Source organism: Lissotriton helveticus, chromosome 3_2, assembly GCF_964261635.1.
Source record: "Lissotriton helveticus chromosome 3_2, aLisHel1.1, whole genome shotgun sequence".
NCBI classification, from domain to species: domain Eukaryota; kingdom Metazoa; phylum Chordata; class Amphibia; order Caudata; family Salamandridae; genus Lissotriton; species Lissotriton helveticus.
Window position 1 is genome coordinate 284544384 of NC_136062.1, and position 22790 is coordinate 284567173.

A 22790-nucleotide genomic window follows, 5' to 3' on the forward strand; every position below is an offset into this window, starting at 1 on the left:
ATCTGTGCATGTAACAAAGTTTACATTGGGAGCACTAAGAGAGTACTCAAAATTCGTATGCAAGAACATAGAAGAGCGATTATCAATCAAGATCCTAAATCACCGATTTTCGCACATATGAAAAAATTTCATGAGAGAGAACATGAATTTAAATTTCATGGTCTTCAGAGAATAGAACCCAATGTAAGAGGCGGTGATTGGGAACTACATATCAGGAAGGAGGAGGCTAGATGGATAAGTCGCTGTAGAGCTGTTAAAGATGGTTTAAACAGTGATTCAGAAATGCATCATTTTTTATAACTAGGAATGGAATTAGTACAGCATGATTCATATTGTGAAGCATAATAAAATTGCTGGGGAATGAATTTTCCCAGGAATGAAAATTGGTGGTAAGGGAGTTAGTCATTTGTGTATTTGCACTAAGATGTCTGTTTATGGCTAATGTTACGAGCATTTGTATTTGCATTAATATAACTGTATACGATTTAGATTATGAGCGTTGGTCTGTGTATATCCATGCAAAAATGAAGTAGGTATAGAGAAATGTTCAGATCAGTACAACACCAGTTACCAACTAGTGCACTTATTTTTGGAACATGGGGCCAGCGGGAATAGAAAAATAATAATCAGTAATATTCTCGATGTGCTCGCAATAGAACGGTTGTGGTCTTCAGTACTGGGTACTGAATTATTTTTTCGTCAGTACTCGTGTAAATCCCACGATTTGATGCCTCTATACATTCTAAACAGGATCTTCATCGATCAGTGAGAGAACTTGACATGACGCGGTGAGTGAGATGTGATGGGAACTAGATATTAATGACTGGTTTATTTCATGCAATCGACGGAAACTAGTTGTGATGAGAAGCTTTTAGACAATCGGATATACTTGTTGGATTTCCGGTATTTATATACAGGAACCAATCAGCTTTTGGTATACAAAATAGACCGGATGTACTACAGTATTTCTATCTAACAGGGGTGGCGGACTGAGCAGGGAACATTGAGTGAGCATACGGGTGTTTGAAAATTGGTGTAACCGGATATAGTTTGAAACATTTCCGGTACTAGACACCGTAACCTATCAGGTACTTGCATCTAGAAGGACTGTGTATAGTATAGTACTTCCGTTTAAACAGGGACTGCGGATCGAATAGGGAACTCGAATCAGTCCAGGTGGTCAGAGATGAGGCTTGGATTGTTACGTTTTGATTGGTCAATGATGAGTTTGAATAGAGGCACACAATAACTAAGTTTGGTCAACGGTTTATCGAGCAGGTCGTCCGAAGGAGAGATGCGGCAGAATCAGACTATACTTTGATGAAGGTGGGTAACAACAGGGCCGAGCAGACTAATAGTTTTAGAGTGGTTGACAGACGACCATTCTAAGGGGATTAACAATTTAAAATATCTCCGGTTGTTATTTTATCATTTCATTTCTTTTGACTTTTAAGGAAAATTGAACTGAGGAATATTCTTCAGATGAAAGCGTGGGCAATTCACCAAGCAACTAAGTGGCAAGCTGACTGAGACAGTAATATTGGCAAATGGAAGAGGTAGGAATTGGGAGTCCGATTGTTTGTAACATGTAGTTTAGTAATCTGGACTAAGAATTAGGATATTATCGGTATTATTTTTGCCTTTGGTCCTAATTGGGCCCATGTTGATTATGATAAGTTTAGCAATAATAGATGCCAGTTCATTTTGAAATAGTTAGAATTGTATTACTTTAAGCGTAACGCCTCTAAGAGTTAGGTGAACTTAGGAATCCAGACACTGATGATATCTTGTTTTCTCGGCTGACCTGAATAATTATATATATTTCCTTTCTCATTTTTAGATTGAATTACTTATATGGTGAACAGTATCACTAATTGAGAGATCCTTCTTCCGCATATAGGAAATTCTTTTTTATTGGAATTACATTTAATAACTAGGTAAGCAAACATTAGCTATTAGATCATGCACAGGAAAAGGAGATTGGTCAATGAGTTCAGAGTTATAAATATCTGGGATGCTAAAGGGATTATTTTCATTTTAAATAAAGATACATCTCCATAATAGATAGAAGTGAAGTAGAGAGATAAAACACAGGACAGTTTGAATCAAGAAGACATATTAGCCGTGACTTTTCATAAAGGTGAGGATATCATGGAGATGCTAGTTTTTTATAATATAAAATGTGAACTCGAGAAGTGACATGACCTAAGTGTATGGTTTAATACTTAGACAATACACATAAAGGGATTCTGATTTGAAAAATACCGCTCATTTTGAGATGTTCTGTTTTTGTACTCAATATGATGATATTGATGGATTAAGATGTTGCACAGGCAGGGATTGCTTCAGACTGTTATATAGGCAGGGCAAGATGTGCCATTATTGAATGTATTCATCATCTATGAATTGTTAGTTATTTGTTCTTTTCTTTCTATTTTTTACTTTCTACAGCCCTGATGATGTCCCATGTGGGACGAAACGCGTAGGCTGTATTGTGATCATCATTTGAACTGGCTGTATTTTGACCATCATTGGAACTGTGGTTATATATTTTTTCTATCATTTGAATTGTATGGACATGTTGTGAAACATCACTGAGAAAAAATCATTTGAATTGTGAAAATAAACCAAAGAAAGAAGAAGCAAGCCTGCATTGAAGAGTTTATGTTGTTTGGATTGATTATGTCTAACCTATGACTATTGAATTATTATAGTGATGAATTAAGATACTCCTTGGGTTGTGTATATAATCCATTCCATTGTATATTTTGTTTCCTGTATGGTAAGGGAGGGAACTTTTGGGTCAAATAAAGTTTTAATGCTCCTAAAACCATCTTAGAAAAAAACACAAGGCTAGAAGCACGCGAAAAGATTGGTTCAAATTTGCATGGGGTGATGATCAAGGCTGAGAGTCTCACTCTGTCTAGGACTCGTGGATTCTGTGAATAAATAGGAGATAGTGTAAAAACAGATAACGCCACCAACGGAGCTAACATCAAGCATTTTAGGTTTTATTTAAATACCTTGAAGGGAGTTCCACTGGAACATGATACATTGGTTACTCATTAGTAAGGAACAGAATGAGTAAGTAGTGTTTAGAAGTAACAATTTGATGACTTTAATCTTCATCTTTGTCTTATTTTTGCTTCTTTTATATCTTTCCAAAACGGGCGGATTAGCTTGGGTTGGTGGTAGAGGGGACATCTTCCAGAACAGGGCTGGGGGGCTTCCATGTTACACATTTTGAGGGCAGCAGGGTGCCTTTTTCTAGTGTTGGGGCCACCACATTAACAAATAGCAGGAGGCAGAGAATGGGCACAGGATTAGTTATGACTACCACTAACCAAGCAATCAAGCCATCTTCTTTTACTTGTCTTATGCAACCCAAGTCTCTACGAAGTCAGGGTTTATATTGTCATAGTATAACAAATTACTGCTATTGATTTTGATTGTTAATCTCCCTGGAATACACCAGGGGTTGTATTACAGAGAGTGCCCTGGGGGCACCTAAAATGTGGCGCACGGTCAGAGCACCCCCTGAGAGCAGCCATCTGCAGGGAGTAAAAGGGAGTCCTATGGATCCCTTTCAATGTACAGGCAAGTTTCCTCCTGCACAATGAAACGCGGAGCAGCTGCTTCAGAGCCGCTTCATATTTCACTTGACTGTGCTGCCCTAGGGCAGCACGAATTAGCAGCTGCCCTGAGGCAGCACATTCTATGTAATAGGGCGCACTTTATCTGTTTGCGCCTGGCGCCCCTGTTTTCAGGTACACCAGGCGCAAACAGGGAAAATGTGCCCTAATTCATTATATAGCTCCAAATCTGCTTTTAATCATCACCTGTGCAGCAATGGTGTTTTGCGGCTTCTAAGTAATAATGAACTGCTGCAGCACATATTTCCAACATTCCCTCCATATTTTTTAGCTAATATGTCTTAATATTTTAACTATTCTTCTCAGAATCTTAGTATTTTCCCAAATTCTCCCAGGCACAAACCCCAAAATTGATTTGATCGGAAGTCATTAGTTTAATGTTACATTCCCAAAAATATTACATTCCCAAAAGTACATACACATTACGCTACACTCAATCCTCAAAAAGCCAGTAACATTACACAATCTAACATAACATATTAATACATTAGTAAAACTGTGAAGGAAAACCCAAGCCTACACACTACTGAAAAACAGTACAATTAATGCAACTAAATGTACAAAAACCCAAACCACAAACAACACTAAAGCTAACCTTTAGACCTCCCCCCCTGAATCCCTTCTACCCTTAAAACACAAAAAAAGACCTTTAAAAAGGACTTACTGTTCTGATGAACAGCAGCATTATAGAGACTGAGGGCTTGATTTATATTTCGGCGGATGGGTTATTCTTTCACAACAGTGACGGATATTCGGTCCGCTGAAATATAAATCCCATTGGCATATCTGTCACCATTGTGACGGAGTAACCCAACCACCGTAATCTAAATCAGGCCCTAAATATGACTCAAACAGATTACAAAATATAAGCTAAAAAATGGCCCCTAAATGAAACTAAAAAGGACGATTTCCCCACAGACATGAATGGGAAAATGAGTAAAAAATGTTAAATAAATGTATGAAAAAATGTACAAAACGTATAAAACATGTAAAACATGCCAAGAAAAATATACAATTATTTTTAAAAATCTGAATAAAACATGTTAATATGATGTTAAAAATTGTTTAAAAAAATGTTAATATGAAAAACCTGGAAAATGTACAACATACAATACTATTTAAATATGAGTGACATTGTTTATTTAATAATAAAAATGTAGTAACATGGTTTTATTTATCAATATATAGTTTTTTAACTAGAAATGTATGTTTAAAAATGCAAAAATATACATTGAATAAACTTTAAAAAAAGAATACGAATTGAAAAATGTGTTACGTCTTTATTCTATGAGAATATGTAAATAATAATGTTCTTTATTACAAATATACAACGAACTACTTTTTAAATGATCTTTCTCAACACCAACAATACTCATTAAATGACATAAACTACACCTTGTATATAGAAATACAATTTAAAAAAGATTTTCACACTAAAATTGTTACATTAAATAATCACATTCAAGCATAAACCATTTTTAAAGAAGTGGTGGACATTAAAGGGGTAAGTTGGTCTAATGGCTAGGACGGTCGACCTCGAATCTGGGGAACTGGGTTTGAGTCTCTGCAATGACACTTTACATCCTATGATTCTGGGAAAATCACTTAATCTCCCTGTGTCTAACAAAAATGAATGCGTCCTCATGTAACACAACTGGTGCTTTGTAAAGCGCTCTAATACCCGATACCTGGTCAAGTTCACGCTATATAAAACTCAGTATTTTTTTTTTTTAAATACTATTCCCACTCTAATCTAAACCAATTAGGGAAAGGTGTTGGAAACTAAAAGGGTGACATTTACTATTCCTACTCCAATTGAAAACATTTTGGGGAAGTTGTTGGACACTAAAGGGGTGACATTCACTATTTTCACACCAATTGAAAACATTTTGGAGAAGATGTACGCCACTAAAGGGGTGACATTTACTATTCCTGCTCCAATCTAAACTAGTATGGAGAAGGTGTTGGATACTAAAGGGGTGACATTTAGTATTACTACTACAATCAAAACCAATTTGGAGATGGTGTTGGACACTAAAGGGGTGTCATTTAGTATTCCCACTAAATCTAAACCATTGTGTTGGACACTAAAGGGGCGACATTTGCTATTGCCTTTCCAATCTATACCAATTTGGGAAAGATCTTGGACACTAATAGGGTGACATTTACTATTCCCACTCCAATTGAAAACAAAACAATGTGGGGAAAGCGCAGGACACCAAGGGAAAGGGGTGACGTTTAGTATTATAACTCCAATCAAAAACCAATTTGAAGACGGTGTTGGACACTAAAGGGGTTACTTTTACTATTCCAACTCCAATCTAAACCAATTTGGGAAAAGTGTTGGACACTAAAGGAGTGACATTTACTATTGCCACTCCAATCTATATCAATTTGGGAACGGTGTTGGACACTAAAGGGATGACATTTACTATTACCACTTCAATTTATACCAATTTGGGGAATGTGTTGGACACTGAATGGGTGACATTTACTATTCCCACTCGAATATATACCGATTTGTGGAACGTGTTGGACACTAAAGGGGTGACATTTACTATTCCAACTCCAATCTAAACCATTTGGGCAAAGGTTTTGGACACTAAAGGCGTGACATTTACTATTACCCCTACACTCTAAAACATTCTATGCAAGGTGCTTGACACTAAAAATATTACATACACAATCAATACTCCATTTTTTTTTGTTAAACGTTTTTTATTGCAGAACCAATACACAGTATACATATCATTACTGGATCTTGTCAGTACAGATTTTTCCTCTATTCAACTCCGCACCTGATTAGTACAAACAGCCATTCAGCCCACATCCCGTAGGCCGGGCGGCATCCTCCGCTCCCTCGGTGCATGTTACAATTTCTACTACACATGGTCTTAGTATGAGGGTATCTGGAATCTGCTTTTCAGTCAATACTCTCCGTCCCTCCAGTTACACCAATTTTCAAACACCCGTATGCTCACTCAATGTTCCCTGCTCAGTCCGCCACCCCTGTTAGATAGAAATACTGTAGTACATCTGGTCTATTTTGTATACCAAAAGCTGATTGGTTCCTGTATATAAATACCGGAAATCCATCAAGTATATCCGATGGTCTAAAAGCTTCTCATCACAACTAGTTTCCGTCGATTGCATGAAATACCCCAGTCATTAATAACTAGTTCCTATCACATCTCACTCACTGCCTCATGTCAGGTTCTCTCACTGATCGATGATCTAATCACTCGAGAGAAATCATTTAAAGATCCTATTTAGAATGTATAGAGGCATCAAATCGTGGGATTTACGCGAGTACTGACGAAAAAATAATTCAGTACCCAGTACTGAAGACCACAACCGTTCTATTGTGAGCACATCGAGAATATTACTGAGTATTATTTTTCTATTCCCGCTGGCCCCATGTTCCAAAAATAAGTGCACTAGTTGGTAACTGGTGTTGTACTGATCTGAACATTTCTCTATGCCTACTTCATTTTTGCATGGATATATACAGACCAACGCTCATAATCTAAATCGTATACAGTCATATTAATGCAAATACAAATGCTCGTAACATTAGCTATAAACAGACATCTTAGTGCAAATACACAAATGACTAACTCCCTTACCACCAATTTTCATTCCTGCGAAAATTCATTCCCCAGCAATTTTATTATGCTTCACAATATGAATCATGCTGTACTAATTCCATTCCTAGTTACAAAAAATGATGCATTTCTGAATCACTGTTTAAACCATCTTTAACAGCTCTACAGTGACTTATCCATCTAGCCTCCTCCTTCCTGATATGTAGTTCCCAATCACCGCCTCTTACATTGGGTTCTATTCTCTGAAGACCATGAAATTTAAATTCATGTTCTCTCTCATGAAATTTTTTTATATGTGCGAAAATCGGTGATTTAGGATCTTGATTGATAATCGCTCTTCTATGTTCTTGCATACGAATTTTGAGTACTCTCTTAGTGCTCCCAATGTAAACTTTGTTACATGCACTGATCAATGCGTAAACCACCCCTGTGCTATTGCAATCAATGAACTGGGTAATATGATAAGTGCGTGAGCTGTTATACCGAAAGTTTCTGATCTTATTTAGACTCCAAGGACACATATTGCACCCTCCACATGTAAAAAAACCATTCGGCATTATGGGCATCCACTCTTGTCTTACTCGTTGAATTGGTGGAATGTAATTTCTAGTAATCATATTACTGATAGTAGGGCTTCGCCTGTATATAATTTTTGGGATTGCTCCAATTTGTCCCAAAAGACCTGGTACACCCATCAGTAAATGCCAATTTTTTTTAAGAATCCTATAGATTTTATCCTTATCAGTACTGTACGTTGTCAGAAATGACAGAGGTTTATTAGATTCTTGTTTGCCCTTCAATTTAGGAGTCAATGTAGTCTGTCTTGTTATCTGATTGACTTTTTTACGCACAGACTCCAACAAACTTTTAGAGTATCCTCGTTTTTCCATTCTGTAACAAAGCTTGTTAATCTCATTTTTAAAATCCCCTTCATTGCTACAATTTCTTCTGATTCTAACCATTTCGCCAAATGGTATACCCTTGATGACTGATGCTGGGTGCGAGCTATCTGCCCTTAAAATAGAATTAGTTGCGGTCTCCTTTCGGAATAACTTGCTTTTAATGCAGTCCTCCACTACAAAGAGTTCCACATCCAGATATTCAATCTTTTCATGTTGAAAATTCATCGTTAATGTTACATTAAATGAATTATCATTCAAAAACAGTAAATACTCTTCCAACTGTTCCTTAGTCCCTCTCCAGAGTATTAAAATGTCTTCTATAAAACGACCCCAGAAGAGTATATAATCTGTCCAAATTGCGGCTCTACGGCTCCAGGCATGCTCCCTCTCGTACCAGCCCATAAAAAGGTTGGCATAAGAGGGGGCAAACCTGGAGCCCATCGCCGTGCCCCTGATCTGATGATACCATTCATTTTGGAAGAGGAAAAAGTTGTTATTTAATATGAGTGAACTCATATCAACGAGCATGTCTGAATGTTCTACAAGACTAGCACTTCTCTGTCCCAAAAAATGTTTGAGGGCTGCTTCCCCTTTGTCATTGTTAATACACGTGTAGAGTCCCACTACATCCATGGTGACAAAACTCATCCCTTGCTCCCAAGTTACATTTTCTAATTTGTTTAGAATGTCCATCGTGTCCCTCACATAGGAAGGTAAATTATGAACTATAGGTTTTAAAAAACCATCCACATATTCCGACAAGTGTTCTGTTAAGCTTCCTATGCTGGAAACAATGGGTCTTCCTGGTGGGTCTATTCTTGACTTGTGTATTTTTGGGAGTGTATATATAAAGGGATGGGATGGATTCAAAACTCGTAGATACTTATATTCAGCATCGTCCAGTAATCCTGCTTCTTTCCATGAAAAAAGACGATCTGAAATCATTCTACCTGCTGCAAGAGTGGGATTCTGTCTCAATTTACAATAACATGTCTGATCTGACAGTTGTCTAGCAATTTCATTGCAATAGTGGATTTTATCCTGCACCACAATATTGCCCCCTTTGTCCGCCTCTCGGATCACAATTGTTTCATCATTCTTCAAACTCTTAATAGCTAGTCGCTCTTCTGCAGTCAAATTATCAGAATTTTTTCTTCCAAAACCTTTAGGACCTTTATCCCTATCCTGTAATTGACGTAAATCATGTAAACTTCTTTGTACGAATGCATCAATAGCAGCAAATTGAGACCCCTGCGGGATGAATTTTGAAGCTGTACGTAAACCACTTGTTAAATTGTAATTGGTTTCCACCCCCAGTAAACTTGCAACATCACTAATATCCAGATCATCACCCTCTGTGATAGATAACAATAATTGTACTTGATGTAAGTGTTCAATTGTCATATCTGTTTCTTTAATCACTGTTTTAGGGTTCAGGTGCGGAGCAACGCTAATCCTGACGAAGGTGGCTCCATCTTCTACTTGTCACCATCGCATAGCTCCTCACCTCAAGGTCCTTTCATCCACATACAATGTATGGTGGTACATCATGGCAGGGGTCAGTTTTGTTTTGTGTTTTGCAGTTGGTTTAAAAAAAATGATAAAAGAAACCTCAAAGTATGCTGCTTGTATACATACTGCTTCCATGCTATTATGATAATGCACATGTCGACTAACTATACCACTTTTATACCGCGGCCGGCCCAGAAGGGTTGTAGGCGGCATGCTGTGTCTACCTTTTGTAGTCTTGCATTTCTGATGTTGAGTCCATCCTGGACTAATTCCATGGTAGCTGCCGGCCTGCCACCGCAGGTTGTAGGTGTGAAGCTGTGTACTGACCTTTCCTTTGTTATCAATAAAGGTTTAAAAAAAAAAATCAAAAAAAATCACTGTTTTAGGGTTGACATTCTTATCAAACAAGGAGAAAAAAACTCTTCAATTTTAACATTCGAGAAAACTTAAACAAATCAATTTCAATTTCAGTGAAATCACAACATTTCTGAGGACAGAAAGAAATGCCCTTCTTCAATACAGTAATTTCGGTAACAGTCAAATTTCTTTGAGAAAGATTGATAACCTCTATTTCAGTTCCTGATATTTCTTCAATATTCTGAGTACTATCTACTTCCTCAGTAGATCCTGGCTCCTGGTTCTCATTCTGGTAACGCCTGTGTTTCCTCCTCCCTCTTTTTGTGCTGCTGGGAATTTTCTCTTGCCTCTCTTTATCCTGTCTATCTCTTCCAAAAAAGATGAACTGGTGGATGGTGCTGTGCCACCCCCTGCTGTCCCTGATTCCTCAGTAGAAGAAATGCTTGAGCTGCTAACATTAATGGAGCTGACATCAGAATTAAGTTCTCCACTCCGTATTTTTTTAGGTTTAGTAATTTCATCAAACCCCTTCGCGAAGGTGAAAATGCACCCCTGTTTATAGTCGCGCTCATCCCTTCTTATCTTGCTCAATTTCTTATCCTTAATCTGGATCTGATGGCGATTAATCACCTCTTTCAAAATACTATAGTTTTTATCAGTAATCTCTTTCATATTCATGTCAGCAATCTCCTTTTCAATTTCTGTAATTTGTAATTTCAATTTCTCTACCTTTCGTTCTAAATTTTTAATCAAAATATTCATCATATTAAACGACGAGGCATAGAGATTCTCTTCCCAGTCTTTTAACAAAACTGGGTCTAGGTCGTCAAACGTAGGGAAGATCAATATTCTTAATCTCCTTGGGATACGTCTCTGATCTAAATAATTTTTAAGTGTCATTCCGTCCCACCATTTTGAGAGTTCTGTTTTCCTCAATTTTTCTAACTTTAAGAATAAATTCTTGAGTCCATCTTTCACCACTGGCTTATTAGGTGTCACCCCATCTTGAGTCGTCTTGTTTTGAAATACCTCAGCGACCCACTTTTCACGATCATCTTCCATAATCTATTCCTAGTCTCACGTGTCAATAGATGCCCTATATTTGAATACAACAACACTAAGCGATGAGAGTCATCTACTTAATACTGTGAGGAATCAAATTTTTTTTTATATTTAATGGTCTAGTCCTATCTGGGACCAATTGTTCAGACACTCAACTTGGAATGGCCCACCGCCACAGCCACTAACATTACGAATTATATACACAACCCAAGGAGTATCTTAATTCATCACTATATTAATTCAATAGTCATAGGTTAGACATAATCAATCCAAACAACATAAACCCTTCAATGCAGGCTTGCTTCTTCTTTCTTTGGTTTATTTTCACAATTCAAACTTATTTTTTCTCAGTGATGTTTCAAAACATGTCCATACAATTCAAATGATAGAAAAAACATATAACCACAGTTCCAATGATGGTCAAAATACAGCCAGTTCAAATGATGATCACAATACAGACTACGCGTTTCGTCTCACATGGGACATCATCAGGGCTGTAGAAAGTAAAAAAGAAAGAAAAGAACAAATAACTAACAATTCATAGATGATGAATACATTCAATAATGGCACATCTTGCCCTGCCTATATAACAGTCTGACGCAATCCCTGCCTGTGCAACATCTTAATCCATCGATGTCATAATATTGAGTACAAAAACAGAACATCTCAAAATGAGCGGGATTATTCAAAGCAGAATCCCTTTATGTGTATTGTCTAAGTATTAAACTATACACTTAGGTCATGTCACCTCTCGAGTTCACATTTTATATTATAAAAAACTAGCATCTCCATTATATCCTCACCTTTATGAAAAGTCACGGCTAATATGTCTTCTTGATTCAAACTGTCCTGTGTTTTATCTCTCCATTTCACTTCTATCTATTATGGGGATGTATCTATATTTAAAATGAAAATAATCCCTTTAGCATCCCAGATATTTATAACTCTGAACTCATTGACCAATCTCCTTTTCCTGTGCATGATCTAATAGCTAATGTTTGCTTACCTAGTTATTAAATGTATTTCCAATAAAAAAGAATTTCCTAGATGCGGAAGAAAGATATCTCAATTAGTGATACTGTTCACCATATAAGTAATTCAATCTAAAAATGAGAAAGGAAATATATATAAACATTCAGGTCAGCCGAGAAAACGAGATATCATCAGTGGCTGGATTCCTAAGTTCACCTAACTCTTAGAGGCGTTACGCTTAAGTAATACAATTCTAACTATTTAAAAACTGAACTGGCATCTATTATTGCTAAACTTATCATAATCAACATGGGCCCAATTAGGACCAAAGGCAAAAATAATACCGATAATATCCTAATTCTTAGTCCAGTTTACTAAACTACATGTTACAAACAATCGGACTCCCAATTCCTACCTCTTCCATTTGCCAATATTACTGTCTCAGTCAGCTTGCCACTTAGTTGCTAGGTGAATTGGCCACGCTTTCATCTGAAGAATATTACTCAGTTCAATATTCCTTAAAAGTCAAAAGAAATGAAATGATAAAATAACAACCGGAGATATTTTAAATTGTTAATCCTCTTAGAATGGTTGTCTGTCAACCACTCTAAAACTATTAGTCTGCTCGGCCCTATTGTTACCTACCTTCATCAAAGTATAGTCTGATTCTGCCGCATCTCTCCTTCGGGCGACCCGCTCGATAAACCGTCGACCAAACTCAGTTAATGTGTGCCTCTATTTAAACTTATCATTGACCAATCAAAACGTAACAATCCAAGCCTCATCTCCGACCACCTGGACTGATTCGAGGTCCCTATTCGGTCCGCAGTCCCTGTTTAAACGGAAGTACTATACTATACACAGTCCTTCTAGATGCAAGTACCTGATAGGTTACGGTGTCTAGAACCGGAAATGTTTCAAACTATATCCGGTTACACCGATTTTCAAACACCCGTGTGCTCACTCAATGTTCCCTGGTCAGTCCGCCACCCCTGTTAGATAGAAATACTGTTGTACATCCGGTCTATTTTGTAAACCAAAAGCTGATTGGTTCCTGTATATAAATACCGGAAATCCATCAAGTATATCCGATTGTCTAAAAGCTTCTCATCACAACTAGTTTCCGTTGATTGCATGAAATATCCCAGTCATTAATATCTAGTTCCTATCACATCTCACTCACCGCGTCATGTCAGGTTCTCTTACTGATCGATGATCTAATCACTCGAGATAAATCATTTAAGGATCCTATTTAGAATGTATAGAGGCATCAAATCGTGGGATTTACGCGAGTACTGACGAAAAAATAATTCAGTACCCAGTACTGAAGACCACAACCGTTCTATTGCGAGCACATCGAGAATACTACTGATTATTATTTTTCTATTCCCGCTGGCCCCATGTTACAAAAATAAGTGCACTAGTTGGTAACTGGTGTTGTACTGGTCTGAACATTTCTCTATGCCTACTTCATTTTTGCATGGATATATACAGACTAACGCTCATAATCTAAATCGTATACAGTCATATTAATGCAAATACAAATGCTCGTAACATTAGCCATAAACAGACATCTTAGTGCAAATACACAAATGACTAACTCCCTTACCACCAATTTTCATTCCTGTGAAAATTCATTCCCCAGCAATTTTATCATGCTTCACAATATGAATCATGCTGTACTAATTCCATTCCTAATTATAAAAAATGATGCATTTCTGAATCACTGTTTAAACCATCTTTAACAGCTCTACAGCGACTTATCCATCTAGCCTCCTCCTTCCTGATATGTAGTTCCCAATCTGAATATCTGGATGTGGAACTCTTTGTAGTGGAGGACTGTATTAAAATCAAGTTATTCAGAAAGGAGACCGCAACTAATTCTATTTTAAGGGCAGATAGCTCGCACCCAACATCAGTCATCAAGGGTATACCATTTGGCGAAATGGTTAGAATCAGAAGAAATTGTAGCAATGAAGGGGATTTTAAAAATGAGATTAACAAGATTTGTTACAGAAATTATATACAGGCGAAGCCCTACTATCAGTAATATGATTACTAGAAATTACATTCCACCAATTCAACGAGTAAGACAAGAGAGGATGCCCATAATGCCGAATGGGTTTTTTACATGTGGAGGGTGCAATATGTGTCCTTGGGGTCTGAATAAAATCAGAAACTTTCGGTATAACAGCTCACGCACTTATCATATTAACCAGTTCATTATTTGCAATAGCACAGGGGTGGTTTAAGCATTGATCTGTGCATGTAACAAAGTTTACATTGGGAGCACTAAAAGAGTACTCAAAATTCGTATGCAAGAACATAGAAGAGCGATTATCAATCAAGATCCTAAATCACCGATTTTCGCACATATAAAAAAATTTCAGGAGAGAGAGCATGAATTTAAATTTTATGGTTTTCAGAGAATAGAACCCAATGTAAGAGGCGGTGATTGGGAACTACATATCAGGAAGGAGGAGGCTAGATGGATAAGTCACTTGAAAGAGTGGTCGCCCCTTCGGGGGTGAAGATCATCAGCTATGCTGATGATACTCAGCTGGTGGTGGGCCTCACGCAATTGGCGTCCCACCCGGAGGTATTACATGACTGCCTCGCCAATGTTTATCGATGGATGTCCATCTCTGATTTAAAGCTCAATGGAGGTAAGACCGAGCTGATGCTCCTGGGCAACTCCAATCCTTCCATCATTGCGAGCTGCTGGCCCCGGTCCCTTGGCGACCCACCATCCCCCAAGAAGGAGATCAAATCCTTGGGAATATGGTTGGATGACGATCTGTCCTTTCGGACTCATGCCAAGAAGACCGCAGGGGTCTGTTTTGGCTTGTTGAGATCAGCCCGTAAGGTGTTACCTCTGCTTCCTGCTCCATCAAGGAAGTTGTTGATTCGTGGCCTAATTCTATCCAGGCTCGATGATGGGAATGCGTTGTTCCTCGGTGCTCCGGAAGCTACCCTTAAAATCCTCCAACAGGTGCAAAATGCAGCTGCGCGAGTCCTTATGGATGTCCCCAGAAGGCAGTCTGCTGCTCCGGCCCTTAAAGCGCTTCACTGGCTCCCCATGAAGGAGCGGGTGAAATTTAAAGCGCTTTGTACGGCTCATAAAATTCTATATGGTAAAGGCCCTCCCATTCTTGCAAACATGGCCCGTCCCTACAAACCCTCGCGTCTGTTGCGCTCGGAGCAAAAACATCTTCTGCAGTCAGCGAGAGTAAGAAGAGCTCGGTCGGGGGGCAGGCGTTTCTCTGTGCAGGTAGCCTCCCTTTGGAACTCTCTGCCCCTTAAGATCCGCTCAGAATCCCAGATCCTACCATTTAGGAAGCTGCTTAAGACTCATTTGTTTCCTCGGTAGTGTTAGCTGAGTCTTCTTCGTTTCTGTGGTCTGTTGCGCCGGGATGCCCCTGGGTAAGCCGAGCGCATTATAAGTTTCATAATAATAATAATAATAATAATAATAAAGATGGTTTAAACAGTGATTCAGAAATGCATCATTTTTTATAAGTAGGAATGGAATTAGTACAGCATGATTCATATTGTGAAGCATAATAAAATTGCTGGGGAATGAATTTTCGCAGGAATGAAATTTGGTGGTAAGGGAGTTAGTCATTTGTGTATTTGCACTAAGATGTCTGTTTATGGCTAATGTTACAAGCATTTGTATTTGCATTAATATGACTGTATACGATTTAGATTATGAGCGTTGGTCTGTATATATCCATGCAAAAATGAAGTAGGCATAGAGAAATGTTCAGATCAGTACAACACCAGTTACCAACTAGTGCACTTATTTTTGGAATATGGGGCCAGCGGGAATAGAAAAATAATAATCAGTAATATTCTCGATGTGCTCTCAATAGAACGGTTGTGGTCTTCAGTACTGGGTACTGAATTAATTTTTTCGTCAGTACTCGCGTAAATCCCACGATTTGATTCCTCTATACATTCTAAATAGGATCTTTAAATGATTTCTCTCGAGTGATTAGATCATCGATCAGTGAGAGAACCTGACATGACGCGGTGAGTGAGATGTGATAAGAACTAGATATTAATGACTGGGGTATTTCATGCAATCGACGGAAACTAGTTGTGATGAGAAGCTTTTAGACAATCGGATATACTTGATGGATTTCCGGTATTTATATACAGGAACCAATCAGCTTTTGGTATACAAAATAGACCGGATGTACTACAGTATTTCTATCTAACAGGGGTGGCGGACTGAGCAGGGAACATTGAGTGAGCATACGGGTGTTTGAAAATTGGTGTAACCGGATATAGTTTGAAACATTTCCGGTCTAGACACCGTAACCTATCAGGTACTTGCATCTAGAAGGACTGTGTATAGTATAGTACTTCCGTTTAAACAGGGACTGCGGACGGAATAGGGAACTCGAATCAGTCCAGGTGGTCAGAGATGAGGCTTGGATTGTTACGTTTTGATTGGTCAATGATGAGTTTGAATAGAGGCACACATTAACTAAGTTTGGTCAACGGTTTATCGAGCAGGTCGTCCGAAGGAGAGATGCGGCAGAATCAGACTATACTTTGATGAAGGTGGGTAACAACAGGGCCGAGCAGACTAATAGTTTTAGAGTGGTTGACAGACGACCATTCTAAGGGGATTAACAATTTAAAATATCTCCAGTTGTTATTTTATCATTTCATTTCTTTTGACTTTTAAGGAATATTGAACTGAGGAATATTCTTCAGATGAAAGCGTGGGCAATTCACCTAGCAACTAAGTGGCAAGCTGACTGAGACAGTAATATTGGCAAATGGAAGAGGTAGGAATTGGGAGTCCGATTGTTTGTAACATGTAGTTTAGTAATCTGGACTAAGAATTAGGATATTATCGGTATTATTTTTGCCTTTGGTCCTAATTGGGCCCATGTTGATTATGATAAGTTTAGCAATAATAGATGCCAGTTCATTTTGAAATAGTTAGAATTGTATTACTTAAGCGTAACGCCTCTAAGAGTTAGGTGAACTTAGGAATCCAGACACTGATGATATCTCGTTTTCTCGGCTGACCTGAATGTTTATATATATTTCCTTTCTCATTTTTAGATTGAATTACTTATATGGTGAACAGTATCACTAATTGAGAGATCCTTCTTCCGCATCTAGGAAATTCTATTTTATTGGAATTACATTTAATAACTAGGTAAGCAAACATTAGCTATTAGATCATGCACAGGAAAAGGAGATTGGTCAATGAGTTCAGAGTTATAAATATCTGGGATGATAAAGGGATTATTTTCATTTTAAATATAGATACATCTCCATAATAGATAGAAGTGAAGTAGAGAGATAAAACACAGGACAGTTTGAATCAAGAAGACATATTAGCCGTGACTGTTCATAAAGGTGAGGATATCATGGAGATGCTAGTTTTTTATAATATAAAATGTGAACTCGAGAAGTGACATGACCTAAGTGTATGGTTTAATACTTAGACAATACACATAAAGGGATTCTGATTTGAATAATCCCGCTCATTTTGAGATGTTCTGTTTTTGTACTCAATATGATGATATTCATGGATTAAGATGTTGCACAGGCAGGGATTGCCTCAGACTGTTATATAGGCAGGGCAAGATGTGCCATTATTGAATGTATTCATCATCTATGAATTGTTAGTTATTTGTTCTTTTCTTTCTATTTTTTACTTTCTACAGCCCTGATGATGTCCCATGTGGGACGAAACGCGTAGGCTGTATTGTGATCATCATTTGAACTGGCTGTATTTTGACCATCATTGGAACTGTGGTTATATATTTTTTCTATCATTTGAATTGTATGGACATGTTTTGAAACATCACTGAGAAAAAATCATTTGAATTGTGAAAATAAACCAAAGAAAGAAGAAGCAAGCCTGCATTGAAGAGTTTATGTTGTTTGGATTGATTATGTCTAACCTATGACTATTGAATTATTATAGTGATGAATTAAGATACTCCTTGGATTGTGTATATAATCCATTCCATTGTATATTTTGTTTCCTGTATGGTAAGGGAGGGAACTTTTGGGTCAAATAAAGTTTTAATGCTCCTAAAACCATCTTAGAAAAAAACACAAAGCTAGAAGCACGCGAAAAGATTGGTTCAAATTTGCATGGGGTGATGATCAAGGCTGAGAGTCTCACTCTGTCTAGGACTCGTGGATTCTGTGAATAAATAGGAGATAGTGTAAAAACAGATAACGCCACCAACGGAGCTAACATCAAGCATTTTAGGTTTTATTTAAATACCTTGAAGGGAGTTCCACTGGAACATGATACATTGGTTACTCATTAGTAAGGAACAGAATGAGTAAGTAGTGTTTAGAAGTAACAATTTGATGACTTTAATCTTCATCTTTGTCTTATTTTTGCTTCTTTTATATCTTTCCAAAACGGGCGGATTAGCTTGGGTTGGTGGTAGAGGGGACATTTTCCAGAACAGGGCTGGGGGGCTTCCATGTTACACATTTTGAGGGCAGCAGGGTGCCTTTTTCTAGTGTTGGGGCCACCACATTAACAAATAGCAGGAGGCAGAGAATGGGCACAGGATTAGTTATGACTACCACTAACCAAGCAATCAAACCATCTTCTTTTACTTGTCTTATGCAACCCAAGTCTCTACGAAGTCAGGGTTTATATTGTCATAGTATAACAAATTACTGCTATTGATTTTGATTGTTAATCTCCCTGGAATACACCAGGGGTTGTATTACAGAGAGTGCCCCGGGGGCACCTAAAATGTGGCGCACGGTCAGAGCACCCCCTGAGAGCAGCCATCTGCAGGGAGTAAAAGGGAGTCCTATGGATCCCTTTCAATGTACAGGCAAGTTTCCTCCTGCACAATGAAACGCGGAGCAGCTGCTTCAGATCCGCTTCATATTTCACTTGACTGTGCTGCCCTACGGCAGCACGAGTTAGCAGCTGCCCTGAGGCAGCACATTCTATGTAATAGGGCGCACTTTATCTGTTTGCGCCTGGCGCCCCTGTTTTAAGGTGCACCAGGCGCAAACAGGGAAAATGTGCCCTAATTCATTATATAGCTCCAAATCTGCTTTTAATCATCACCTGTGCAGCAATGGTGTTTTGCGGCTTCTAAGTAATAATGAACTGCTGCAGCACATATTTCCAACATTCCCTCCATATTTTTTAGCTAATATGTCTTAATATTTTAACTATTCTTCTCAGAATCTTAGTATTTTCCCAAATTCTCCCAGGCACAAAACCCAAAATTGATTCGATCGGAAGTCATTAGTTTAACGTTACATTCCCAAAAATATTACATTCCCAAAAGTACATACACATTACGCTACACTCAATCCTCAAAAAGCCAGTAACATAACACAATCTAACATAACATATTAATACATTAGTAAAACTGTGAAGGAAAACCCAAGCCTACACACTACTGAAAAACAGTACAATTAATGCAACTAAATGTACAAAAACCCAAACCACAAACAACACTAAAGCTAACCTTTAGACCTCCCCCCCTGAATCCCTTCTACCCTTAAAACACAAAAAAAGACCTTTAAAAAGGACTTACTGTTCTGATGAACAGCAGCATTATAGAGACTGAGGGCTTGATTTATATTTCGGCGGATGGGTTATTCTTTCACAACAGTGACGGATATTCGGTCCGCTGAAATATAAATCCCATTGGCATATCTGTCACCATTGTGACGGAGTAACCCAACCACCGTAATCTAAATCAGGCCCTAAATATGACTCAAACAGATTACAAAATATAAGCTAAAAAATGGCCCCTAAATGAAACTAAAAAGGACGATTTCCCCACAGACATGAATGGGAAAATGAGTAAAAAATGTTAAATAAATGTATGAAAAAATGTACAAAACGTATAAAACATGTAAAACATGCCAAGAAAAATATACAATTATTTTTAAAAATCTGAATAAAACATGTTAATATGATGTTAAAAATTGTTTAAAAAATGTTAATATGAAAAACCTGGAAAATGTACAACATACAATACTATTTAAATATGAGTGACATTGTTTATTTAATAATAAAAATGTAGTAAAATGGTTTTATTTATCAATATATAGTTTTTTAACTAGAAATGTATGTTTAAAAATGCAAAAATATACATTGAATAAACTTTAAAAAAAGAATACGAATTGAAAAATGTGTTACGTCTTTATTCTATGAGAATATGTAAATAATAATGTTCTTTATTACAAATATACAACTAACTACTTTTTAAATGATCTTTCTCAACACCAACAATACTCATTAAATGACATAAACTACACCTTGTATATAGAAATACAATTTAAAAAAGATTTTCACACTAAAATTGTTACATTAAATAATCACATTCAAGCATAAACCATTTTTAAAGAAGTGGTGGACATTAAAGGGGTAAGTTGGTCTAATGGCTAGGACGGTCGACCTCGAATCTGGGGAACTGGGTTTGAGTCTCTGCAATGACACTTTACATCCTATGATTCTGGGAAAATCACTTAATCTCCCTGTGTCTAACAAAAATGAATGCGTCCTCATGTAACACAACTGGTGCTTTGTAAAGCGCTCTAATACCCGATACCTGGTCAAGTTCACGCTATATAAAACTCAGTATTTTTATTTTTTTTAAATACTATTCCCACTCTAATCTAAACCAATTAGGGAAAGGTGTTGGAAACTAAAAGGGTGACATTTACTATTCCTACTCCAATTGAAAACATTTTGGGGAAGTTGTTGGACACTAAAGGGGTGACATTCACTATTTTCACACCAATTGAAAACATTTTGGAGAAGATGTACGCCACTAAAGGGGTGACATTTACTATTCCTGCTCCAATCTAAACTAGTATGGAGAAGGTGTTGGATACTAAAGGGGTGACATTTAGTATTACTACTACAATCAAAACCAATTTGGAGATGGTGTTGGACACTAAAGGGGTGTCATTTAGTATTCCCACTAAATCTAAACCATTGTGTTGGACACTAAAGGGGTGACATTTGCTATTGCCTTTCCAATCTATACCAGTTTGGGAAAGATCTTGGACACTAATAGGGTGACATTTACTATTCCCACTCCAATTGAAAACAAAACAATGTGGGGAAGTCGCAGGACACCAAGGGAAAGGGGTGACGTTTAGTATTATAACTCCAATCAAAAACCAATTTGAAGACGGTGTTGGACACTAAAGGGGTTACTTTTACTATTCCAACTCCAATCTAAACCAATTTGGGAAAAGTGTTGGACACTAAAGGAGTGACATTTACTATTGCCACTCCAATCTATATCAATTTGGGAACGGTGTTGGACACTAAAGGGATGACATTTACTATTACCACTTCAATTTATACCAATTTGGGGAATGTGTTGGACACTGAATGGGTGACATTTACTATTCCCACTCGAATATATACCGATTTGTGGAACGTGTTGGACACTAAAGGGGTGACATTTACTATTCCAACTCCAATCTAAACCATTTGGGCAAAGGTTTTGGACACTAAAGGCGTGACATTTACTATTACCCCTACACTCTAAAACATTCTATGCAAGGTGCTTGACACTAAAAATATTACATACACAATCAATACTCCATTTTTTTTTGTTAAACGTTTTTTATTGCAGAACCAATACACAGTATACATATCATTACTGGATCTTGTCAGTACAGATTTTTCCTCTATTCAACTCCGCACCTGATTAGTACAAACAGCCATTCAGCCCACATCCCGTAGGCCGGGCGGCATCCTCCGCTTCCTCGGTGCATGTTACAATTTCTACTACACATGGTCTTAGTATGAGGGTATCTGGAATCTGCTTTTCAGTCAATACTCCCCGTCCCTCCAGTATCGTCAGGTAATAGTTCACAATCAATACTCCATACTCACACATGTTTTTGATCTATAGAATAAAATTAAAATTACTTAAAAACACAATAATCCAAACTAAAAACCTATATATGTATAATTAAACATTGACTTATAAAATAATATATGTATCACTATGAATATTTAATATATTTTATTAATATTTACTTATATCCCTAAACATTGAAACATAACATACAAAACTCATACCCCAAAAATATAAATCATAGAAGTTGAAAAACATATGCAACTCATTTTCAATGCAATTATCACAAATATGTTTTACATTCAACTTTAAACAAAATAGAAGGTATATTCCCAACAACAGACCTGATTCCAATAATAAACATATTTATAATGTCATTATGAAAATGTTGTTTAATGCTTGTATCATACATAGACCTCTAACATACAAATATACAATAAAATATACATTTATACATCATAAATAATACATATTTACACTAGTTTATATTTTAATTTGACATTTCAAAAACTTTTTAAATAAATATAAAAGCTAAAGATTGTACCTTCAATTTCGCCGATCCCAATCCTTCATCATCAATTCCATACTGCCTCCTGGGGCACTGGATTGTGTGCACATTTCCCTCGTCATCCCTCCTACCCGCTTAAAGGCGCTGAGGAGTCTCCGCGCCCGGGCTGGCGGCCTTGACTGAGGTTCACTCCGCTGCCGGGGTGGCCGCTACATGGCTGTGGGCCTTTCACCTCCCTCCCACACCGGGACCTGATGTGTGCTGCCTGGCCTGTGATCGGGGGCGAATCGTGCTGCCTACCTGAACCTCGATGTGGCGCTAGGTGAGGCCCCCCTTGTGGAGGACTATTGGGCATGAGCACGCCA